The sequence below is a fragment of the Taudactylus pleione genome, unplaced genomic scaffold (assembly GCF_031769625.1).
Source record: "Taudactylus pleione unplaced genomic scaffold, aTauple2 ptg000423l, whole genome shotgun sequence".
NCBI classification, from domain to species: domain Eukaryota; kingdom Metazoa; phylum Chordata; class Amphibia; order Anura; family Myobatrachidae; genus Taudactylus; species Taudactylus pleione.
In genome coordinates, this window is record NW_028284825.1 from 557,181 (window position 1) to 584,807 (window position 27,627).

Consider the following 27,627-nt stretch of genomic DNA (forward strand, 5'->3'; position numbering starts at 1 on the left):
ATTGTTTTTTAATATAACTTAAAGTCTAACATGTGTTTTTTAATAATCTTAGATAACGTTGAGAGTATGGGCGGAAGTGATTCATCTAACGTTTATGCCAGGAGTACGTTAGAATCTGGATGACGCTACTTATGTCCCCATAGAAACAGAAGGCCTGCTTGCAGAGTTATGGTGATGCGGAGGGTGGAAGTAAGACAGCAGCCATCGCGAGAACGGGCAGGAGAAGGGCGGATGTGACAGATGTGGACGCAGCCCCCAGGACGGAGGAACGGAAGATCTGATTGTGGGCGGAAGGGAGCTGACACCGCGAGAAGAGCGGATGTGACGGAAGTCGATAACGCTGCCTCCACGACGGAGGTGTGATGTTTCAACCTATCCGGGTCCTGAAAGAGAGCGGCAAGATACCAGATGTGATGTACTAATTAAGGGCGGAAGTGATAGAGAGAAGACGGACTTTGCCCTTTCGTTATGTGAAGATTTATTGTTTTTAAAATATAAAATATAAATATGTATAATGCAATGGAATTGAGTTGCAGTGGCACTTATCCATCCTATGTCAATTTACTATTTTGATCAATATTAGTGCATGTGCCAAACAGGAAGTGATGCGCTTGTCTAATCTCTGATGAATTAAGGTGGGGGTATAAAAGGGAGAGGGCCCCACCATAACAGTATCCCCTTGATGAAGTCCCCAGGACGAAACGCATTGGGAGTGAATCAGCCTTGCCTCTTGAACCAATGAATGAGCAAAATACTTTCCACTTTCCTCATATAAGCTATTAACTTATTTATTCTCTTAAAAAGACAAGTTTCTTTTTTAAAGTGAATATTATATGCTGAGTTTTTTTAGACCTTTTCCTCTGATTTTATCCACCGGTCTTAAAAGGGTCTATTGTGTTTTATATGTATACGTTTTTATCTATTTCTATGTATTTTGTGTACTTATTAAATTGTTGAATTATTTATTTATAAGCACTGGCACTTTCATTTTTTATCACATTGTGAGCTTTATTTAATTTTATTAAGGATTAATGCACTTTGGTAAACCAGTCGCTCTGTAGTCATTTTATTTTTCTATAAATTTTCTAATACTTTTACCAGTATTATTTATTTGACTTTGAGCTGATGCCTATTAACACTGGGTTGGGTTGACACAATTGTATTTAGTATCATAAGATACATCACTTATAAAGATATTATATTTTGGCGCCATACCCACCTATTTTTCTTTACACTATTTTTTGGTATATTTTGGGCTGAGGCGGCCTACACATTCAAAATTATGTTTAGAAATAGAGATCGTATTAATAAGAGAAGTGATTTTTGTCAAAAAAATTTTAATGAATGGAATTCACCTTATAAAAAAGCTCCCATAGAAAACATGGATAATATGTTTTGGGAGATGGAGAAAATGCTGACAAAAGAAATAAAGGCATGGTGGGATGTTAGAGGATTAGAGCACTATATATCTGTGAACAGAATTCCCAGGGGCTTAAGACTCCTAAAAAATCCCACGTTTGGCATGGAAAATCCGGACTTCCTAAAAAGTCGGGATAGCATTCTGCATAAGTGCTCTTTGGATTTAATGAGATTGATAATAGAAGAAAAAAAGATTGTATTGTCCAATTTGGAAAAAGATATTTCAAATATGGAAGTGGTAATGGAAGAATCTAAAGAAAAAGAGGAATACAAGATTAATGAAAAAGTTTTAACTAAAAAAGTGGAAAAGGTGGAAGAAATGGTCATGCAGAGCAAGGAAAGAAAATTCATCAGAGACAAAAAAGACTATGAGCAGAATAGAATTAAGAATTGGAGTAGATTTTATGGACAAGAAAGGGCAACTAGAAAATTGCAAGTAGATGAAGGACAAAGTTGGACTACAGTCCCTAGAAGAAGATTTGATCGTAGGAGAGAACAGGCAAATGAACTCACCTCCAGACCCAGAACAAGTCACATGAAAAATAGATTTACTACTCTACAATGTTTAGATTCCAACAGCGACAGTGATTTTTTATCCCCAGGACAGGATCTTTTAACGAGCAACAAAAAAACCACTTTCAGGGAAACTATAAGGACAGCCTCCCCCTTAAAAAGAATGTACGGAGAAGAGGAATACGGGGAGGCAGGAGGAAGAAATACAAAAAGGCGACACCTTTAGTGGACCCTCTTAAGAAAGGCATTTTTAACTTATCTAAACACAATCTAAGTAAATCAGAGATCTCTTTGCTCAGTAAAGGTTTGAACTTTGCTCCCACTAGTAATATGAACAAGTTTGACACCTTCAGTGATTTAAACAAATATGTACGTAACCTAACTTTGAAAAGACATTTTTTAAGGAAGGAATCGGCACCTATGAGAAATTATAACGAATCCCTTTCAAAATCCAGACTAAAAGGGAAATCTACTTACTACTCTTTAGAGTCCAAAGGAAATTATATAAGCGTGTTTTACGACATGGTTAAAAAGGATTTATGTGAAAATGAAATAAGCAAGATTAAGAAACAGAATTTAAATAATAGGGAAAAAGAAGCCTTGAAGAATCTCAAAGAGAACAGAGATTTAGTGATAAAACCGGCTGACAAAGGGGGAGGGTTAGTCATTATGGACTATGATTATTATCTCAAAGAAGCCCATAGACTATTGGATGATGTGAATTCATACGAGAAGCTGGATAATGATCCAGTTAACAATTACATAGATGAATTAAGGACCATTTTGGTACATGGTCTGCATAACAACATCATCAACAAAGAGGAATTCCAATTTCTGATGAATACTAACCCTCGAATCCCTATATTTTATTTTTTGCCCAAGATACATAAATCGCTAACAGAACCCCCGGGCAGGCCTATTATAGTGGGTATTGATTCACTGACTTCTAATTTATCTAAATTTGTGGACCTTTTTCTTCAAAAATATGTAATCAAATTAGAATCTTACCTTAAAGATACCACGAATATGTTGCAGTGTCTAGAGGGAGTCCAGTGGAAACAGAGTTATAACTGATCAACCATAGATGTGCAATCCCTCTACACATGTATAGAGCACACAAAAGGTATAAATGCAGCAAGGGAATCCTTGAGTTGGATGGTACTATGGATGTTTTACAAAGAGAATTCTTATGTGATCTTATGTGTTTTATACTTAACCACAATTATTTTAAGTTTTTAAATCAAATTTATCGTCAAATATGTGGCTCGGCTATGGGCACCACTTTTGCACCAAGCATCGCAAATTTGTTTATGGGATGTTGGGAGAATTGTTACGTTTATACCAACAACCCATTTAGGATTAACCTAATTTTGTATAAAAGATATATTGACGATATATTGATTATTTGGGATGGCATAGAGGCAAGTTTTAACCAATTTTTAATTCATATTTCAAACAACAACATGAATCTTAAATTCACGTCTAATTTTAACACTACTAAAATAGAATTTTTGGATTTGGTACTATCATCGGTGGCATCGGTACTAAGAACTTTATTAAAACCATGGATGCTAATAGCTACCTGCATTTTAAGAGTTGCCATTTGGAAAAATGGAAGAGGAATATTCCTTACTCTCAATTCCACAGAATAAGACGTAATTGTAGTGACAATAAGACGTGTGAGGAACAACTTGAAATATATACAGGAAGATTCAGAGAAAAGGAATACCCAGAGACGATTCTTACTACTGCACTTCAAAAAACTAAATCGTTGAATAGACAAGAACTCCTTAAATACAAGGTGGAAGTATCAGGTAAACCGGAGAAAATACCTTTCGTTACTTCATTTAATGGTCATGAGGGTCAAATTAGAAAAGCATTCAATAAGAATTGGAACATTCTTTTAATGGACCCAGTATTACGAAACATCCTACCACCAAAATCACAAATTGTTTATAGGAATTCCAAAAATGTAAAAGATCTATCGGCACCAAGCATGTTGCCAGAAAAGAAAACTACAGTGACATCTAACACGCTTAAATGCAATGGTAGCTATAAGTGCGGCCATTGCAATATTTGTAGGTTTGTTCACCCTAAAAGAAAAACTTTTACAAACTCAGAGGGGTCGAAGGAGTTCAAAATAAAAGACTTTATGAACTGTAACTCCACTTTGGTTATTTACTTACTGGAATGCACCTGTGGACTCAAATACGTGGGCAAAACTAAAAGACTATTGGAAATAAGGATCCAGGAACATATCCGCAACATACGTAATAAAATAGAAGGACATGCGGTCTCCAAGCATTTTTCCCTAGTACATAATTCCAATCCGGAAGATATTACATTCAAGGCCATTGAACATGTCAAATTAGGGGAAAGAGGAGGAGACCTTGGAAACCTTCATTCAAGGCGCGAAATGTACTGGTTATTTGAACTGGACACTTTGACACCAAAGGGATTCAATGAATACTATGAGATTGCTCCATTCTTGTAGTGGTAATTTTCCATCTACCAATATACCACACAGTTGATCCAATATTGGTAATGGTTGAGGGCCTGATCAGTACCTTGGAGGGTGACCTACTTGAGAAGATCAGGTATGGTAGATTGATGAGAGATTGTCACCTTTCTTCATTGCAGCCATACCACTGGATGTATGCCCAATACCATCTGATCTTGGAAGCTAAGCACCCGTGGGCCTGGTTAGTACGGGGATGGGAGATCTCCTGGGAATACCAGGTGCTGCAGAGATTCCAGTAGGTGACAATTTCCTGATGGGAACATGAGCAATGAAGATTGAAGTCCAAAGAACATATGGAACTGAAAGAATCCTTGAACACTGAGCCAGCAAATAATATGTGACACACATAAGTGTACTTGCAAAACTGTAATGAGGATTACAAATATGTTAAAAATGTGGGAGTCCTTATACGAAGAACTATCTATTTGTACTTTTTATCAATTCCCTCTATTATGAAAAAAACGACTAAAAAATCATAAACAATTTTTCATATGTCTAAGGGGTATGATCATGTTGCCGCATTGATGAATTATGATAAGTTATTATGTTATTTTAGATTCCAAATAATTTTTTATCAAATAGCAATATGTGGGCTGAGAATTGTTTTTTAATATAACTTAAAGGCTAACATGTGTTTTTTAATAATCTTAGATAACATTGAGAGTATGGGCAGAAGTGATTCATCTAACGTTTATGCCAGGAGTACGTTAGAATCTGGATGACGCTTTTTATGTGCCCATAGAAACAGAAGGCCTGCTTGCGGAGTTATGGTGATGCGGAGGGCAGAAGCAAGACAGCAGCCATCGCGAGAACGGGCAGGAGAAGGGCGGATGTGACAGATGTGGACGCTGCCCCCAGGACGGAGGAACGGAAGACCTGATTGTGGGCGGAAGGGAGCTGACACCGCGAGAAGAGCGGATGTGACGGAAGTCGATAACGCTGCCTCCACGACGGAGGTGTGATGTTTCAACCTATCTGGGTCCTGAAAGAGAGCGGCAAGATACCAGATGTGATGTACTAATTAAGGGCGGAAGTGATAGAGAGAAGACGGACTTTGCCCTTTCGTTATGTGAAGATTTATTGTTTTTAAAATATAAAATATAAATATGTATAATGCAATGGAATTGAGTTGCAGTGGCACTTATCCATCCTATGTCAATTTACTATTTTGATCAATATTAGTGCATGTGCCAAACAGGAAGTGATGCGCTTGTCTAATCTCTGATGAATTAAGGTGGGGGTATAAAAGGGAGAGGGCCCCACCATAACAGTATCCCCTTGATGAAGTCCCCAGGATGAAACGCATTGGGAGTGAATCAGCCTTGCCTCTTGAACCAATGAATGAGCAAAATACTTTCCACTTTCCTCATATAAGCTATTAACTTATTTATTCTCTTAAAAAGACAAGTTTCTTTTTTAAAGTGAATATTATATGCTGAGTTTTTTTAGACCTTTTCCTCTGATTTTATCCACCGGTCTTAAAAGGGTCTATTGTGTTTTATATGTATACGTTTTTATCTATTTCTATGTATTTTGTGTACTTATTAAATTGTTGAATTATTTATTTATAAGCACTGGCACTTTCATTTTTTATCACATTGTGAGCTTTATTTAATTTTATTAAGGATTAATGCACTTTGGTAAACCAGTCGCTCTGTAGTCATTTTATTTTTCTATAAATTTTCTAATACTTTTACCAGTATTATTTATTTGACTTTGAGCTGATGCCTATTAACACTGGGTTGGGTTGACACAATTGTATTTAGTATCATAAGATACATCACTTATAAAGATATTATATTTTGGCGCCATACCCACCTATTTTTCTTTACACTATTTTTTGATATGTTTTGGGCTGAGGCGGCCTACACATTCAAAATTATGTTTAGAAATAGAGATCGTATTAATAAGAGAAGTGATTTTTGTCAAAAAAATTTTAATGAATGGAATTCACCTTATAAAAAAGCTCCCATAGAAAACATGGATAATATGTTTTGGGAGATGGAGAAAATGCTGACAAAAGAAATAAAGGCATGGTGGGATGTTAGAGGATTAGAGCACTATATATCTGTGAACAGAATTCCCAGGGGCTTAAGACTCCTAAAAAATCCCACGTTTGGCATGGAAAATCCGGACTTCCTAAAAAGTCGGGATAGCATTCTGCATAAGTGCTCTTTGGATTTAATGAGATTGATAATAGAAGAAAAAAAGATTGTATTGTCCAATTTGGAAAAAGATATTTCAAATATGGAAGTGGTAATGGAAGAATCTAAAGAAAAAGAGGAATACAAGATTAATGAAAAAGTTTTAACTAAAAAAGTGGAAAAGGTGGAAGAAATGGTCATGCAGAGCAAGGAAAGAAAATTCATCAGAGACAAAAAAGACTATGAGCAGAATAGAATTAAGAATTGGAGTAGATTTTATGGACAAGAAAGGGCAACTAGAAAATTGCAAGTAGATGAAGGACAAAGTTGGACTACAGTCCCTAGAAGAAGATTTGATCGTAGGAGAGAACAGGCAAATGAACTCACCTCCAGACCCAGAACAAGTCACATGAAAAATAGATTTACTACTCTACAATGTTTAGATTCCAACAGCGACAGTGATTTTTTTATCCCCAGGACAGGATCTTTTAACGAGCAACAAAAAAAACACTTTCAGGGAAACTATAAGGACAGCCTCCCCCTTAAAAAGAATGTACGGAGAAGAGGAATACGGGGAGGCAGGAGGAAGAAATACAAAAAGGCGACACCTTTAGTGGACCCTCTTAAGAAAGGCATTTTTAACTTATCTAAACACAATCTAAGTAAATCAGAGATCTCTTTGCTCAGTAAAGGTTTGAACTTTGCTCCCACTAGTAATATGAACAAGTTTGACACCTTCAGTGATTTAAACAAATATGTACGTAACCTAACTTTGAAAAGACATTTTTTAAGGAAGCAATCGGCACCTATGAGAAATTATAACGAATCCCTTTCAAAATCCAGACTAAAAGGGAAATCTACTTACTACCCTTTAGAGTCCAAAGGAAATTATATAAGCGTGTTTTACGACATGGTTAAAAAGGATTTATGTGAAAATGAAATAAGCAAGATTAAGAAACAGAATTTAAATAATAGGGAAAAAGAAGCCTTGAAGAATCTCAAAGAGAACAGAGATTTAGTGATAAAACCGGCTGACAAAGGGGGAGGGTTAGTCATTATGGACTATGATTATTATCTCAAAGAAGCCCATAGACTATTGGATGATGTGAATTCATACGAGAAGCTGGATAATGATCCAGTTAACAATTACATAGATGAATTAAGGACCTTTTTGGTACATGGTCTGCATAACAACATCATCAACAAAGAGGAATTCCAATTTCTGATGAATACTAACCCTCGAATCCCTATATTTTATTTTTTGCCCAAGATACATAAATCGCTAACAGAACCCCCGGGCAGGCCTATTATAGCGGGTATTGATTCACTGACTTCTAATTTATTTAAATTTGTGGACCTTTTTCTTCAAAAATATGTAATCAAATTAGAATCTTACCTTAAAGATATCACGAATATGTTGCAGTGTCTAGAGGGAGTCCAGTGGAAACAGAGTTATAACTGATCAACCATAGATGTGCAATCCCTCTACACATGTATAGAGCACACAAAAGGTATAAATGCAGCAAGGGAATCCTTGAGTTGGATGGTACTATGGATGTTTTACAAAGAGAATTCTTATGTGATCTTATGTGTTTTATACTTAACCACAATTATTTTAAGTTTTTTAATCAAATTTATCGTCAAATATGCGGCACGGCTATGGGCACCACTTTTGCACCAAGCTTTGCAAATTTGTTTATGGGATGTTGGGAGAATTGTTACATTTATACCAACAACCCATTTAGGACGAACCTATTTTTGTATAAAAGATATATTGACGATATATTGATTATTTGGGAAGGCATAGAGGCAAGTTTTAACCAATTTTTAATTCATATTTCAAACAACAACATGAATCTTAATTTCACGTCTAATTTTAACACTACTAAAATAGAATTTTTGGATTTGGTACTATCATTGGTGGCATGTGTACTAAGAACTTTATTAAAACCGTGGATGCTAATAGCTACCTGCATTTTAAGAGTTGCCATTTTGATAAATGGAAGAGGAATATTCCTTACTCTCAATTCCACAGAATAAGATGTAATTGTAGTGACAATAAGACGTGTGAGGAACAACTTGAAATATATACAGGAAGATTCAGAGAAAAGGAATACCCAGAGACGATTCTTTGCTACTGCACTTCAAAAAACTAAATCGTTGAACAGACCAGAACTCCTTAAATACAAGGTGGAAGTATCAGGTAAACCAGAGAAAATACCTTTCGTTACTTCATTTAATGGTCATGAGGGTCAAATTAGAAAAGCATTCAATAAGAATTGGAACATTCTTTTAATGGACCCAGTATTACAAAACATCCTACCACCAAAACCACAAATTGTTTATAGGAATTCCAAAAATGTAAAAGATCTAATAGCACCAAGCATGTTGCCAGAAAAGAAAACTACAGTGACATCTAACATGCTTAAATGCAATGGTAGCTATAAGTGCGGCCATTGCAATATTTGTAGGTTTGTTCACCCTAAAAGAAAAACTTTTACAAACTCAGAGGGGTCAAAGGAGTTCAAAATAAAAGACTTTATGAACTGTAACTCCACTTTGGTTATTTACTTACTGGAATGCACCTGTGGCCTCAAATACGTGGGCAAAAGTAAAAGACTATTGGAAATAAGGATCCAGGAACATACCCGCAACATACGTAATAAAATAGAAGGACATGCGGTCTACAAGCATTTTTCCCTAGTACATAATTCCAATCCGGAAGATATAACATTCAAGGCCATTGAACATGTCAAATTAGGGGAAAGAGGAGGAGACCTTGGAAACCTTCTTTCAAGGCGCGAAATGTACTGGTTATTTGAACTGGACACTTTGACACCAAAGGGATTCAATGAATACTATGAGATTGCTCCATTCTTGTAGTGGTAATTTTCCATCTACCAATATACCACACAGTTGATCCAATATTGGTAATGGTTGAGGGCCTGATCAGTACCTTGGAGGGTGACCTAATTGAGAAGATCAGGTATGGTAGATTGACGAGAGATTGTCACCTTTCTTCATTGCAGCCATACCACTGGATGTATGCCCAATACCATCTGATCTTGGAAGCTAAGCACCCGTGGGCCTGGTTAGTACTGGGATGGGAGACCTCCTGGGAATACCAGGTGCTGCAGAGATTCCAGTAGGTGACAATTTCCTGATGGGAACATGAGCAATGAAGATTGAAGTCGAAAGAACATATGGAACTGAAAGAATCCTTGAACACTGAGCCAGCAAATAATATGTGACACACATAAGTGTACTTGCAAAACTGTAATGAGGATTACAAATATGTTAAAAATGTTGGAGTCCTTATACGAAGAACTATCTATTTGAACTTTTTATCAATTCCCTCTATTATGAAAAAAACTACTAAAAAATCATATACAATTTTTCATATGTCTAATGGGTTTGATCATGTTGCCGCATTGATGAATTATGATAAGTTGTTATGTGATTTTAGATTCCAAATTATTTTTTATCAAATAGCAATATGTGGGCTGAGAATTGTTTTTTAATATAACTTAAAGTCTAACATGTGTTTTTTAATAATCTTACATAACGTTGAGAGTATGGGCGGAAGTGATTCATCTAACGTTTATGCCAGGAGTACGTTAGAATCTGGATGACGCTACTTATGTCCCCATAGAAACAGAAGGCCTGCTTGCGGAGTTATGGTGATGCGGAGGGCGGAAGCAAGACAGCAGCCATCGCGAGAACGGGCAGGAGAAGGGCGGATGTGATGGATGTGGACGCTGCCCCCAGGACGGAGGAACGGAAGACCTGATTGTGGGCAGAAGGGAGCTGACACCGCGAGAAGAGTGGATGTGATGGACGTCGATGACGCTGCCTCCAGGACGGAGGTGTGATGTTTCAACCTATCCGGGTCCTGAAAGAGAGCGGCAAGATACCAGATGTGATGTACTAATTAAGGGCGGAAGTGATAGAGAGAAGACGGACTTTGCCCTTTTGTTATGTGAAGATTTATTGTTTTTAAAATATAAAATATAAATAGATATAATGCAATGGAATTGAGTTGCAGTGGCACTTATCCATCCTATGTCAATTTACTATTTTGATCAATATTAGTGCATGTGCCAAACAGGAAGTGATGCGCTTGTCTAATCTCTGATGAATTAAGGTGGGGGTATAAAAGGGAGAGGGCCCCACCATAACAGTATCCCCTTGATGAAGTCCCCAGGATGAAACGCATTGGGAGTGAATCAGCCTTGCCTCTTGAACCAATGAATGAGCAAAATACTTTCCACTTTCCTCATATAAGCTATTAACTTATTTATTCTCTTAAAAAGACAAGTTTCTTTTTTAAAGTGAATATTATATGCTGAGTTTTTTTAGACCTTTTCCTCTGATTTTATCCACCGGTCTTAAAAGGGTCTATTGTGTTTTATATGTATACGTTTTTATCTATTTCTATGTATTTTGTGTACTTATTAAATTGTTGAATTATTTATTTATAAGCACTGGCACTTTCATTTTTTATCACATTGTGAGCTTTATTTAATTTTATTAAGGATTAATGCACTTTGGTAAACCAGTCGCTCTGTAGTCATTTTATTTTTCTATACATTTTCTAATACTTTTACCAGTATTATTTATTTGACTTTGAGCTGATGCCTATTAACACTGGGTTGGGTTGACACAATTGTATTTAGTATCATAAGATACATCACTTATAAAGATATTATATTTTGGCACCATACCCACCTATTTTTCTTTACACTATTTTTTGATATGTTTTGGGCTGAGGCGGCCTACACATTCAAAATTATGTTTAGAAATAGAGATCGTATTAATAAGAGAAGTGATTTTTGTCAAAAAAATTTTAATGAATGGAATTCACCTTATAAAAAAGCTCCCATAGAAAACATGGATAATATGTTTTGGGAGATGGAGAAAATGCTGACAAAAGAAATAAAGGCATGGTGGGATGTTAGAGGATTAGAGCACTATATATCTGTGAATAGAATTCCCAGGGGCTTAAGACTCCTAAAAAATCCCACGTTTGGCATGGAAAATCCGGACTTCCTAAAAAGTCGGGATAGCATTCTGCATAAGTGCTCTTTGGATTTAATGAAATTGATAATAGAAGAAAAAAGATTGTATTGTCCAATTTGGAAAAAGATATTTCAAATATGGTAGTGGTAATGGAAGAATCTAAAGAAAAAGAGGAATACAAGATTAATGAAAAAGTTTTAACTAAAAAAGTGGAAAAGGTGGAAGAAATGGTCATGCAGAGCAAGGAAAGAAAATTCATCAGAGACAAAAAAGACTATGAGCAGAATAGAATTAAGAATTGGAGTAGATTTTATGGACAAGAAAGGGCATCTAGAAAATTGCAAGTAGATGAAGGACAAAGTTGGACTACAGTCCCTAGAAGAAGATTTGATCGTAGGAGAGAACAGGCAAATGAACTCACCTCCAGACCCAGAACAAGTCACATGAAAAATAGATTTACTACTCTACAATGTTTAGATTCCAACAGCGACAGTGATTTTTTTATCCCCAGGACAGGATCTTTTAACGAGCAACAAAAAAACCACTTTCAGGGAAACTATAAGGACAGCCTCCCCCTTAAAAAGAATGTACGGAGAAGAGGAATACAGGGAGGCCGGAGGAAGAAATACAAAAAGGCGACACCTGTAGTGGACCCTCTTAAGAAAGGCATTTTTAACTTATCTAAACACAATCTAAGTAAATCAGAGATCTCTTTGCTCAGTAAAGGTTTGAACTTTGCTCCCACTAGTAATATGAACAAGTTTGACACCTTCAGTGATTTAAACAAATATGTACGTAACCTAACTTTGAAAAGACATTTTTTAAGGAAGGAATCAGCACCTATGAGAAATTATAACGAATCCCTTTCAAAATCCAGACTAAAAGGGAAATCTACTTACTACCCTTTAGAGTCCAAAGGAAATTATATAAGCGTGTTTTACGACATGGTTAAAAAGGATTTATGTGAAAATGAAATAAGCAATATTAAGAAACAGAATTTAAATAATAGGGAAAAAGAAGCCTTGAAGAATCTCAAAGAGAACAGAGATTTAGTGATAAAACCGGCTGACAAAGGGGGAGGGTTAGTCATTATGGACTATGATTATTATCTCAAAGAAGCCCATAGACTATTGGATGATGTGAATTCATACGAGAAGCTGGATAATGATCCAGTTAACAATTACATAGATGAATTAAGGACCATTTTGGTACATGGTCTGCATAACAACATCATCAACAAAGAGGAATTCCAATTTCTGATGAATACTAACCCTCGAATCCCTATATTTTATTTTTTGCCCAAGATACATAAATCGCTAACAGAACCCCCGGGCAGGCCTATTATAGCGGGTATTGATTCACTGACTTCTAATTTATCTAAATTTGTGGACCTTTTTCTTCAAAAATATGTAATCAAATTAGAATCTTACCTTAAAGATATCACGAATATGTTGCAGTGTCTAGAGGGAGTCCAGTGGAAACAGAGTTATAACTGATCAACCATAGATGTGCAATCCCTCTACACATGTATAGAGCACACAAAAGGTATAAATGCAGCAAGGGAATCCTTGAGTTGGATGGTACTATGGATGTTTTACAAAGAGAATTCTTATGTGATCTTATGTGTTTTATACTTAACCACAATTATTTTAAGTTTTTAAATCAAATTTATCGTCAAATATGCGGCACGGCTATGGGCACCACTTTTGCACTAAGCTTTGCAAATTTGTTTATGGGATGTTGGGAGAATTGTTACATTTATACCAACAACCCATTTAGGACGAACCTATTTTTGTATAAAAGATATATTGACGATATATTGATTATTTGGGAAGGCATAGAGGCAAGTTTTAACCAATTTTTAATTCATATTTCAAACAACAACATGAATCTTAAATTCACGTCTAATTTTAACACTACTAAAATAGAATTTTTGGATTTGGTACTATCATTGGTGGCATCTGTACTAAGAACTTTATTAAAACCGTGGATGCTAATAGCTACCTGCATTTTAAGAGTTGCCATTTTGATAAATGGAAGAGGAATATTCCTTACTCTCAATTCCACAGAATAAGATGTAATTGTAGTGACAATAAGACGTGTGAGGAACAACTTGAAATATATACAGGAAGATTCAGAGAAAAGGAATACCCAGAGACGATTCTTTGCTACTGCACTTCAAAAAACTAAATCGTTGAACAGACCAGAACTCCTTAAATACAAGGTGGAAGTATCAGGTAAACCAGAGAAAATACCTTTCGTTACTTCATTTAATGGTCATGAGGATCAAATTAGAAAAGCATTCAATAAGAATTGGAACATTCTTTTAATGGACCCAGTATTACAAAACATCCTACCACCAAAACCACAAATTGTTTATAGGAATTCCAAAAATGTAAAAGATCTAATAGCACCAAGCTTGTTTCTGGAAAAGAAAACTACAGTGACATCTAACACGCTTAAATGCAATGGTAGCTATAAGTGCGGCCATTGCAATATTTGTAGGTTTGTTCACCCTAAAAGAAAAACTTTTTCAAACTCAGAGGGGTCAAAGGAGTTCAAAATAAAAGACTTTATGAACTGTAACTCCACTTTGGTTATTTACTTACTGGAATGCACCTGTGGCCTCAAATACGTGGGCAAAACTAAAAGACTATTGGAAATAAGGATCCAGGAACATACCCGCAACATACGTAATAAAATAGAAGGACATGCGGTCTACAAGCATTTTTCCCTAGTACATAATTCCAATCCGGAAGATATAACATTCAAGGCCATTGAACATGTCAAATTAGGGGAAAGAGGAGGAGACCTTGGAAACCTTCTTTCAAGGCGCGAAATGTACTGGTTATTTGAACTGGACACTTTGACACCAAAGGGATTCAATGAATACTATGAGATTGCTCCATTCTTGTAGTGGTAATTTTCCATCTACCAATATACCACACAGTTGATCCAATATTGGTAATGGTTGAGGGCCTGATCAGTACCTTGGAGGGTGACCTAATTGAGAAGATCAGGTATGGTAGATTGACGAGAGATTGTCACCTTTCTTCATTGCAGCCATACCACTGGATGTATGCCCAATACCATCTGATCTTGGAAGCTAAGCACCCGTGGGCCTGGTTAGTACTGGGATGGGAGACCTCCTGGGAATACCAGGTGCTGCAGAGATTCCAGTAGGTGACAATTTCCTGATGGGAACATGAGCAATGAAGATTGAAGTCCAAAGAACATATGGAACTGAAAGAATCCTTGAACACTGAGCCAGCAAATAATATGTGACACACATAAGTGTACTTGCAAAACTGTAATGAGGATTACAAATATGTTAAAAATGTTGGAGTCCTTATACGAAGAACTATCTATTTGAACTTTTTATCAATTCCCTCTATTGTGAAAAAAACTACAAAAAAATCATATACAATTTTTCATATGTCTAATGGGTTTGATCATGTTGCCGCATTGATGAATTATGATAAGTTATTATGTGATTTTAGATTCCAAATTATTTTTTATCAAATAGCAATATGTGGGCTGAGAATTGTTTTTTAATATAACTAAAAGTCTAACATGTGTTTTTTAATAATCTTAGATAACGTTGAGAGTATGGGCGGAAGTGATTCATCTAACGTTTATGCCAGGAGTACGTTAGAATCTGGATGACGCTACTTATGTCCCCATAGAAACAGAAGGCCTGCTTGCGGAGTTATGGTGATGCAGAGGGCGGAAGCAAGACAGCAGCCATCGCGAGAACGGGTAGGAGAAGGGCGGATGTGATGGATGTGGACGCTGCCCCCAGGACGGAGGAACGGAAGACCTGATTGTGGGCGGAAGGGAGCTGACACCGCGAGAAGAGTGGATGTGATGGAAGTCGATGACGCTGCCTCCAGGACGGAGGTGTGATGTTTCAACCTATCCGGGTCCTGAAAGAGAGCGGCAAGATACCAGATGTGATGTACTAATTAAGGGCGGAAGTGATAGAGAGAAGACGGACTTTGTCCTTTTGTTATGTGAAGATTTATTGTTTTTAAAATATAAAATATAAATAGATATAATGCAATGGAATTGAGTTGCAGTGGCACTTATCCATCCTATGTCAATTTACTATTTTGATCAATATTAGTGCATGTGCCAAACAGGAAGTGATGCGCTTGTCTAATCTCTGATGAATTAAGGTGGGGGTATAAAAGGGAGAGGGCCCCACCATAACAGTATCCCCTTGATGAAGTCCCCAGGATGAAACGCATTGGGAGTGAATCAGCCTTGCCTCTTGAACCAATAAATGAGCAAAATACTTTCCACTTTCCTCATATAAGCTATTAACTTATTTATTCTCTTAAAAAGACAAGTTTCTTTTTTAAAGTGAATATTATATGCTGAGTTTTTTTAGACCTTTTCCTCTGATTTTATCCACCGGTCTTAAAAGGGTCTATTGTGTTTTATATGTATACGTTTTTATCTATTTCTATGTATTTTGTGTACTTATTAAATTGTTGAATTATTTATTTATAAGCACTGGCACTTTCATTTTTTATCACATTGTGAGCTTTATTTAATTTTATTAAGGATTAATGCACTTTGGTAAACCAGTCACTCTGTAGTCATTTTATTTTTCTATACATTTTCTAATACTTTTACCAGTATTATTTATTTGACTTTGAGCTGATGCCTATTAACACTGGGTTGGGTTAACACAATTGTATTTAGTATCATAAGATACATCACTTATAAAGATATTATATTTTGGCGCCATACCCACCTATTTTTCTTTACACTATTTTTTGATATGTTTTGGGCTGAGGCGGCCTACACATTCAAAATTATGTTTAGAAATAGAGATCGTATTAATAAGAGAAGTGATTTTTGTCAAAAAAATTTTAATGAATGGAATTCACCTTATAAAAAAGCTCCCATAGAAAACATGGATAATATGTTTTGGGAGATGGAGAAAATGCTGACAAAAGAAATAAAGGCATGGTGGGATGTTAGAGGATTAGAGTACTATATATCTGTGAATAGAATTCCCAGGGGCTTAAGACTCCTAAAAAATCCCACGTTTGGCATGGAAAATCCGGACTTCCTAAAAAGTCGGGATAGCATTCTGCATAAGTGCTCTTTGGATTTAATGAAATTGATAATAGAAGAAAAAAAGATTGTATTGTCCAATTTGGAAAAAGATATTTCAAATATGGTAGTGGTAATGGAAGAATCTAAAGAAAAAGAGGAATACAAGATTAATGAAAAAGTTTTAACTAAAAAAGAGGAAAAGGTGGAAGAAATGGTCATGCAGAGCAAGGAAAGAAAATTCATCAGAGACAAAAAAGACTATGAGCAGAATAGAATTAAGAATTGGAGTAGATTTTATGGACAAGAAAGGGCATCTAGAAAATTGCAAGTAGATGAAGGACAAAGTTGGACTACAGTCCCTAGAAGAAGATTTGATCATAGGAGAGAACAGCCAAATGAACTCACCTCCAGACCCAGAACAAGTCACATGAAAAATAGATTTACTACTCTACAATGTTTAGATTCCAACAGCGACAGTGATTTTTTTATCCCCAGGACAGGATCTTTTAACGAGCAACAAAAAAACCACTTTCAGGGAAACTATAAGGACAGCCTCCCCCTTAAAAAGAATGTACGGAGAAGAGGAATACAGGGAGGCCGGAGGAAGAAATACAAAAAGGCGACACCTGTAGTGGACCCTCTTAAGAAAGGCATTTTTAACTTATCTAAACACAATCTAAGTAAATCAGAGATCTCTTTGCTCAGTAAAGGTTTGAACTTTGCTCCCACTAGTAATATGAACAAGTTTGACACCTTCAGTGATTTAAACAAATATGTACGTAACCTAACTTTGAAAAGACATTTTTTAAGGAAGCAATCGGCACCTATGAGAAATTATAACGAATCCCTTTCAAAATCCAGACTAAAAGGGAAATCTACTTACTACCCTTTAGAGTCCAAAGGAAATTATATAAGCGTGTTTTACGACATGGTTAAAAAGGATTTATGTGAAAATGAAATAAGCAAGATTAAGAAACAGAATTTAAATAATAGGGAAAAAGAAGCCTTGAAGAATCTCAAAGAGAACAGAGATTTAGTGATAAAACCGGCTGACAAAGGGGGAGGGTTAGTCATTATGGACTATGATTATTATCTCAAAGAAGCCCATAGACTATTGGATGATGTGAATTCATACGAGAAGCTGGATAATGATCCAGTTAACAATTACATAGATGAATTAAGGACCTTTTTGGTACATGGTCTGCATAACAACATCATCAACAAAGAGGAATTCCAATTTCTGATGAATACTAACCCTCGAATCCCTATATTTTATTTTTTGCCCAAGATACATAAATCGCTAACAGAACCCCCGGGCAGGCCTATTATAGCGGGTATTGATTCACTGACTTCTAATTTATTTAAATTTGTGGACCTTTTTCTTCAAAAATATGTAATCAAATTAGAATCTTACCTTAAAGATATCACGAATATGTTGCAGTGTCTAGAGGGAGTCCAGTGGAAACAGAGTTATAACTGATCAACCATAGATGTGCAATCCCTCTACACATGTATAGAGCACACAAAAGGTATAAATGCAGCAAGGGAATCCTTGAGTTGGATGGTACTATGGATGTTTTACAAAGAGAATTCTTATGTGATCTTATGTGTTTTATACTTAACCACAATTATTTTAAGTTTTTTAATCAAATTTATCGTCAAATATGCGGCACGGCTATGGGCACCACTTTTGCACCAAGCTTTGCAAATTTGTTTATGGGATGTTGGGAGAATTGTTACATTTATACCAACAACCCATTTAGGACGAACCTATTTTTGTATAAAAGATATATTGACGATATATTGATTATTTGGGAAGGCATAGAGGCAAGTTTTAACCAATTTTTAATTCATATTTCAAACAACAACATGAATCTTAATTTCACGTCTAATTTTAACACTACTAAAATAGAATTTTTGGATTTGGTACTATCATTGGTGGCATGTGTACTAAGAACTTTATTAAAACCGTGGATGCTAATAGCTACCTGCATTTTAAGAGTTGCCATTTTGATAAATGGAAGAGGAATATTCCTTACTCTCAATTCCACAGAATAAGATGTAATTGTAGTGACAATAAGACGTGTGAGGAACAACTTGAAATATATACAGGAAGATTCAGAGAAAAGGAATACCCAGAGACGATTCTTTGCTACTGCACTTCAAAAAACTAAATCGTTGAACAGACCAGAACTCCTTAAATACAAGGTGGAAGTATCAGGTAAACCAGAGAAAATACCTTTCGTTACTTCATTTAATGGTCATGAGGGTCAAATTAGAAAAGCATTCAATAAGAATTGGAACATTCTTTTAATGGACCCAGTATTACAAAACATCCTACCACCAAAACCACAAATTGTTTATAGGAATTCCAAAAATGTAAAAGATCTAATAGCACCAAGCATGTTGCCAGAAAAGAAAACTACAGTGACATCTAACATGCTTAAATGCAATGGTAGCTATAAGTGCGGCCATTGCAATATTTGTAGGTTTGTTCACCCTAAAAGAAAAACTTTTACAAACTCAGAGGGGTCAAAGGAGTTCAAAATAAAAGACTTTATGAACTGTAACTCCACTTTGGTTATTTACTTACTGGAATGCACCTGTGGCCTCAAATACGTGGGCAAAAGTAAAAGACTATTGGAAATAAGGATCCAGGAACATACCCGCAACATACGTAATAAAATAGAAGGACATGCGGTCTACAAGCATTTTTCCCTAGTACATAATTCCAATCCGGAAGATATAACATTCAAGGCCATTGAACATGTCAAATTAGGGGAAAGAGGAGGAGACCTTGGAAACCTTCTTTCAAGGCGCGAAATGTACTGGTTATTTGAACTGGACACTTTGACACCAAAGGGATTCAATGAATACTATGAGATTGCTCCATTCTTGTAGTGGTAATTTTCCATCTACCAATATACCACACAGTTGATCCAATATTGGTAATGGTTGAGGGCCTGATCAGTACCTTGGAGGGTGACCTAATTGAGAAGATCAGGTATGGTAGATTGACGAGAGATTGTCACCTTTCTTCATTGCAGCCATACCACTGGATGTATGCCCAATACCATCTGATCTTGGAAGCTAAGCACCCGTGGGCCTGGTTAGTACTGGGATGGGAGACCTCCTGGGAATACCAGGTGCTGCAGAGATTCCAGTAGGTGACAATTTCCTGATGGGAACATGAGCAATGAAGATTGAAGTCGAAAGAACATATGGAACTGAAAGAATCCTTGAACACTGAGCCAGCAAATAATATGTGACACACATAAGTGTACTTGCAAAACTGTAATGAGGATTACAAATATGTTAAAAATGTTGGAGTCCTTATACGAAGAACTATCTATTTGAACTTTTTATCAATTCCCTCTATTATGAAAAAAACTACTAAAAAATCATATACAATTTTTCATATGTCTAATGGGTTTGATCATGTTGCCGCATTGATGAATTATGATAAGTTGTTATGTGATTTTAGATTCCAAATTATTTTTTATCAAATAGCAATATGTGGGCTGAGAATTGTTTTTTAATATAACTTAAAGTCTAACATGTGTTTTTTAATAATCTTACATAACGTTGAGAGTATGGGCGGAAGTGATTCATCTAACGTTTATGCCAGGAGTACGTTAGAATCTGGATGACGCTACTTATGTCCCCATAGAAACAGAAGGCCTGCTTGCGGAGTTATGGTGATGCGGAGGGCGGAAGCAAGACAGCAGCCATCGCGAGAACGGGCAGGAGAAGGGCGGATGTGATGGATGTGGACGCTGCCCCCAGGACGGAGGAACGGAAGACCTGATTGTGGGCGGAAGGGAGCTGACACCGCGAGAAGAGTGGATGTGATGGACGTCGATGACGCTGCCTCCAGGACGGAGGTGTGATGTTTCAACCTATCCGGGTCCTGAAAGAGAGCGGCAAGATACCAGATGTGATGTACTAATTAAGGGCGGAAGTGATAGAGAGAAGACGGACTTTGCCCTTTTGTTATGTGAAGATTTATTGTTTTTAAAATATAAAATATAAATAGATATAATGCAATGGAATTGAGTTGCAGTGGCACTTATCCATCCTATGTCAATTTACTATTTTGATCAATATTAGTGCATGTGCCAAACAGGAAGTGATGCGCTTGTCTAATCTCTGATGAATTAAGGTGGGGGTATAAAAGGGAGAGGGCCCCACCATAACAGTATCCCCTTGATGAAGTCCCCAGGATGAAACGCATTGGGAGTGAATCAGCCTTGCCTCTTGAACCAATGAATGAGCAAAATACTTTCCACTTTCCTCATATAAGCTATTAACTTATTTATTCTCTTAAAAAGACAAGTTTCTTTTTTAAAGTGAATATTATATGCTGAGTTTTTTTAGACCTTTTCCTCTGATTTTATCCACCGGTCTTAAAAGGGTCTATTGTGTTTTATATGTATACGTTTTTATCTATTTCTATGTATTTTGTGTACTTATTAAATTGTTGAATTATTTATTTATAAGCACTGGCACTTTCATTTTTTATCACATTGTGAGCTTTATTTAATTTTATTAAGGATTAATGCACTTTGGTAAACCAGTCGCTCTGTAGTCATTTTATTTTTCTATACATTTTCTAATACTTTTACCAGTATTATTTATTTGACTTTGAGCTGATGCCTATTAACACTGGGTTGGGTTGACACAATTGTATTTAGTATCATAAGATACATCACTTATAAAGATATTATATTTTGGCACCATACCCACCTATTTTTCTTTACACTATTTTTTGATATGTTTTGGGCTGAGGCGGCCTACACATTCAAAATTATGTTTAGAAATAGAGATCGTATTAATAAGAGAAGTGATTTTTGTCAAAAAAATTTTAATGAATGGAATTCACCTTATAAAAAAGCTCCCATAGAAAACATGGATAATATGTTTTGGGAGATGGAGAAAATGCTGACAAAAGAAATAAAGGCATGGTGGGATGTTAGAGGATTAGAGCACTATATATCTGTGAATAGAATTCCCAGGGGCTTAAGACTCCTAAAAAATCCCACGTTTGGCATGGAAAATCCGGACTTCCTAAAAAGTCGGGATAGCATTCTGCATAAGTGCTCTTTGGATTTAATGAAATTGATAATAGAAGAAAAAAGATTGTATTGTCCAATTTGGAAAAAGATATTTCAAATATGGTAGTGGTAATGGAAGAATCTAAAGAAAAAGAGGAATACAAGATTAATGAAAAAGTTTTAACTAAAAAAGTGGAAAAGGTGGAAGAAATGGTCATGCAGAGCAAGGAAAGAAAATTCATCAGAGACAAAAAAGACTATGAGCAGAATAGAATTAAGAATTGGAGTAGATTTTATGGACAAGAAAGGGCATCTAGAAAATTGCAAGTAGATGAAGGACAAAGTTGGACTACAGTCCCTAGAAGAAGATTTGATCGTAGGAGAGAACAGGCAAATGAACTCACCTCCAGACCCAGAACAAGTCACATGAAAAATAGATTTACTACTCTACAATGTTTAGATTCCAACAGCGACAGTGATTTTTTTATCCCCAGGACAGGATCTTTTAACGAGCAACAAAAAAACCACTTTCAGGGAAACTATAAGGACAGCCTCCCCCTTAAAAAGAATGTACGGAGAAGAGGAATACAGGGAGGCCGGAGGAAGAAATACAAAAAGGCGACACCTGTAGTGGACCCTCTTAAGAAAGGCATTTTTAACTTATCTAAACACAATCTAAGTAAATCAGAGATCTCTTTGCTCAGTAAAGGTTTGAACTTTGCTCCCACTAGTAATATGAACAAGTTTGACACCTTCAGTGATTTAAACAAATATGTACGTAACCTAACTTTGAAAAGACATTTTTTAAGGAAGGAATCAGCACCTATGAGAAATTATAACGAATCCCTTTCAAAATCCAGACTAAAAGGGAAATCTACTTACTACCCTTTAGAGTCCAAAGGAAATTATATAAGCGTGTTTTACGACATGGTTAAAAAGGATTTATGTGAAAATGAAATAAGCAATATTAAGAAACAGAATTTAAATAATAGGGAAAAAGAAGCCTTGAAGAATCTCAAAGAGAACAGAGATTTAGTGATAAAACCGGCTGACAAAGGGGGAGGGTTAGTCATTATGGACTATGATTATTATCTCAAAGAAGCCCATAGACTATTGGATGATGTGAATTCATACGAGAAGCTGGATAATGATCCAGTTAACAATTACATAGATGAATTAAGGACCATTTTGGTACATGGTCTGCATAACAACATCATCAACAAAGAGGAATTCCAATTTCTGATGAATACTAACCCTCGAATCCCTATATTTTATTTTTTGCCCAAGATACATAAATCGCTAACAGAACCCCCGGGCAGGCCTATTATAGCGGGTATTGATTCACTGACTTCTAATTTATCTAAATTTGTGGACCTTTTTCTTCAAAAATATGTAATCAAATTAGAATCTTACCTTAAAGATATCACGAATATGTTGCAGTGTCTAGAGGGAGTCCAGTGGAAACAGAGTTATAACTGATCAACCATAGATGTGCAATCCCTCTACACATGTATAGAGCACACAAAAGGTATAAATGCAGCAAGGGAATCCTTGAGTTGGATGGTACTATGGATGTTTTACAAAGAGAATTCTTATGTGATCTTATGTGTTTTATACTTAACCACAATTATTTTAAGTTTTTAAATCAAATTTATCGTCAAATATGCGGCACGGCTATGGGCACCACTTTTGCACTAAGCTTTGCAAATTTGTTTATGGGATGTTGGGAGAATTGTTACATTTATACCAACAACCCATTTAGGACGAACCTATTTTTGTATAAAAGATATATTGACGATATATTGATTATTTGGGAAGGCATAGAGGCAAGTTTTAACCAATTTTTAATTCATATTTCAAACAACAACATGAATCTTAAATTCACGTCTAATTTTAACACTACTAAAATAGAATTTTTGGATTTGGTACTATCATTGGTGGCATCTGTACTAAGAACTTTATTAAAACCGTGGATGCTAATAGCTACCTGCATTTTAAGAGTTGCCATTTTGATAAATGGAAGAGGAATATTCCTTACTCTCAATTCCACAGAATAAGATGTAATTGTAGTGACAATAAGACGTGTGAGGAACAACTTGAAATATATACAGGAAGATTCAGAGAAAAGGAATACCCAGAGACGATTCTTTGCTACTGCACTTCAAAAAACTAAATCGTTGAACAGACCAGAACTCCTTAAATACAAGGTGGAAGTATCAGGTAAACCAGAGAAAATACCTTTCGTTACTTCATTTAATGGTCATGAGGATCAAATTAGAAAAGCATTCAATAAGAATTGGAACATTCTTTTAATGGACCCAGTATTACAAAACATCCTACCACCAAAACCACAAATTGTTTATAGGAATTCCAAAAATGTAAAAGATCTAATAGCACCAAGCTTGTTTCTGGAAAAGAAAACTACAGTGACATCTAACACGCTTAAATGCAATGGTAGCTATAAGTGCGGCCATTGCAATATTTGTAGGTTTGTTCACCCTAAAAGAAAAACTTTTTCAAACTCAGAGGGGTCAAAGGAGTTCAAAATAAAAGACTTTATGAACTGTAACTCCACTTTGGTTATTTACTTACTGGAATGCACCTGTGGCCTCAAATACGTGGGCAAAACTAAAAGACTATTGGAAATAAGGATCCAGGAACATACCCGCAACATACGTAATAAAATAGAAGGACATGCGGTCTACAAGCATTTTTCCCTAGTACATAATTCCAATCCGGAAGATATAACATTCAAGGCCATTGAACATGTCAAATTAGGGGAAAGAGGAGGAGACCTTGGAAACCTTCTTTCAAGGCGCGAAATGTACTGGTTATTTGAACTGGACACTTTGACACCAAAGGGATTCAATGAATACTATGAGATTGCTCCATTCTTGTAGTGGTAATTTTCCATCTACCAATATACCACACAGTTGATCCAATATTGGTAATGGTTGAGGGCCTGATCAGTACCTTGGAGGGTGACCTAATTGAGAAGATCAGGTATGGTAGATTGACGAGAGATTGTCACCTTTCTTCATTGCAGCCATACCACTGGATGTATGCCCAATACCATCTGATCTTGGAAGCTAAGCACCCGTGGGCCTGGTTAGTACTGGGATGGGAGACCTCCTGGGAATACCAGGTGCTGCAGAGATTCCAGTAGGTGACAATTTCCTGATGGGAACATGAGCAATGAAGATTGAAGTCCAAAGAACATATGGAACTGAAAGAATCCTTGAACACTGAGCCAGCAAATAATATGTGACACACATAAGTGTACTTGCAAAACTGTAATGAGGATTACAAATATGTTAAAAATGTTGGAGTCCTTATACGAAGAACTATCTATTTGAACTTTTTATCAATTCCCTCTATTGTGAAAAAAACTACAAAAAAATCATATACAATTTTTCATATGTCTAATGGGTTTGATCATGTTGCCGCATTGATGAATTATGATAAGTTATTATGTGATTTTAGATTCCAAATTATTTTTTATCAAATAGCAATATGTGGGCTGAGAATTGTTTTTTAATATAACTAAAAGTCTAACATGTGTTTTTTAATAATCTTAGATAACGTTGAGAGTATGGGCGGAAGTGATTCATCTAACGTTTATGCCAGGAGTACGTTAGAATCTGGATGACGCTACTTATGTCCCCATAGAAACAGAAGGCCTGCTTGCGGAGTTATGGTGATGCAGAGGGCGGAAGCAAGACAGCAGCCATCGCGAGAACGGGTAGGAGAAGGGCGGATGTGATGGATGTGGACGCTGCCCCCAGGACGGAGGAACGGAAGACCTGATTGTGGGCGGAAGGGAGCTGACACCGCGAGAAGAGTGGATGTGATGGAAGTCGATGACGCTGCCTCCAGGACGGAGGTGTGATGTTTCAACCTATCCGGGTCCTGAAAGAGAGCGGCAAGATACCAGATGTGATGTACTAATTAAGGGCGGAAGTGATAGAGAGAAGACGGACTTTGTCCTTTTGTTATTTGAAGATTTATTGTTTTTAAAATATAAAATATAAATAGATATAATGCAATGGAATTGAGTTGCAGTGGCACTTATCCATCCTATGTCAATTTACTATTTTGATCAATATTAGTGCATGTGCCAAACAGGAAGTGATGCGCTTGTCTAATCTCTGATGAATTAAGGTGGGGGTATAAAAGGGAGAGGGCCCCACCATAACAGTATCCCCTTGATGAAGTCCCCAGGATGAAACGCATTGGGAGTGAATCAGCCTTGCCTCTTGAACCAATAAATGAGCAAAATACTTTCCACTTTCCTCATATAAGCTATTAACTTATTTATTCTCTTAAAAAGACAAGTTTCTTTTTTAAAGTGAATATTATATGCTGAGTTTTTTTAGACCTTTTCCTCTGATTTTATCCACCGGTCTTAAAAGGGTCTATTGTGTTTTATATGTATACGTTTTTATCTATTTCTATGTATTTTGTGTACTTATTAAATTGTTGAATTATTTATTTATAAGCACTGGCACTTTCATTTTTTATCACATTGTGAGCTTTATTTAATTTTATTAAGGATTAATGCACTTTGGTAAACCAGTCACTCTGTAGTCATTTTATTTTTCTATACATTTTCTAATACTTTTACCAGTATTATTTATTTGACTTTGAGCTGATGCCTATTAACACTGGGTTGGGTTAACACAATTGTATTTAGTATCATAAGATACATCACTTATAAAGATATTATATTTTGGCGCCATACCCACCTATTTTTCTTTACACTATTTTTTGATATGTTTTGGGCTGAGGCGGCCTACACATTCAAAATTATGTTTAGAAATAGAGATCGTATTAATAAGAGAAGTGATTTTTGTCAAAAAAATTTTAATGAATGGAATTCACCTTATAAAAAAGCTCCCATAGAAAACATGGATAATATGTTTTGGGAGATGGAGAAAATGCTGACAAAAGAAATAAAGGCATGGTGGGATGTTAGAGGATTAGAGTACTATATATCTGTGAATAGAATTCCCAGGGGCTTAAGACTCCTAAAAAATCCCACGTTTGGCATGGAAAATCCGGACTTCCTAAAAAGTCGGGATAGCATTCTGCATAAGTGCTCTTTGGATTTAATGAAATTGATAATAGAAGAAAAAAAGATTGTATTGTCCAATTTGGAAAAAGATATTTCAAATATGGTAGTGGTAATGGAAGAATCTAAAGAAAAAGAGGAATACAAGATTAATGAAAAAGTTTTAACTAAAAAAGAGGAAAAGGTGGAAGAAATGGTCATGCAGAGCAAGGAAAGAAAATTCATCAGAGACAAAAAAGACTATGAGCAGAATAGAATTAAGAATTGGAGTAGATTTTATGGACAAGAAAGGGCATCTAGAAAATTGCAAGTAGATGAAGGACAAAGTTGGACTACAGTCCCTAGAAGAAGATTTGATCATAGGAGAGAACAGGCAAATGAACTCACCTCCAGACCCAGAACAAGTCACATGAAAAATAGATTTACTACTCTACAATGTTTAGATTCCAACAGCGACAGTGATTTTTTTATCCCCAGGACAGGATCTTTTAACGAGCAACAAAAAAACCACTTTCAGGGAAACTATAAGGACAGCCTCCCCCTTAAAAAGAATGTACGGAGAAGAGGAATACAGGGAGGCCGGAGGAAGAAATACAAAAAGGCGACACCTGTAGTGGACCCTCTTAAGAAAGGCATTTTTAACTTATCTAAACACAATCTAAGTAAATCAGAGATCTCTTTGCTCAGTAAAGGTTTGAACTTTGCTCCCACTAGTAATATGAACAAGTTTGACACCTTCAGTGATTTAAACAAATATGTACGTAACCTAACTTTGAAAAGACATTTTTTAAGGAAGGAATCAGCACCTATGAGAAA

At 36.0% G+C, this 27,627-nt stretch overlaps 5 pseudogenes; all 5 read left to right on the forward strand.

Annotated features, from left to right (window-relative positions):
- The first annotated feature begins 4,564 nt into the window (after nucleotides 1-4,564).
- LOC148506123 (5S ribosomal RNA) lies at nucleotides 4,565-4,683 on the forward strand (annotated as a pseudogene).
- A 4,935-nt stretch (nucleotides 4,684-9,618) lies between these two features.
- LOC148506124 (5S ribosomal RNA) lies at nucleotides 9,619-9,737 on the forward strand (annotated as a pseudogene).
- A 4,934-nt stretch (nucleotides 9,738-14,671) lies between these two features.
- LOC148506125 (5S ribosomal RNA) lies at nucleotides 14,672-14,790 on the forward strand (annotated as a pseudogene).
- A 4,935-nt stretch (nucleotides 14,791-19,725) lies between these two features.
- Nucleotides 19,726-19,844, forward strand: LOC148506126 (5S ribosomal RNA; annotated as a pseudogene).
- Nucleotides 19,845-24,778: 4,934 nt separating this feature from the next.
- LOC148506127 (5S ribosomal RNA) lies at nucleotides 24,779-24,897 on the forward strand (annotated as a pseudogene).
- Nucleotides 24,898-27,627: the final 2,730 nt, after the last annotated feature.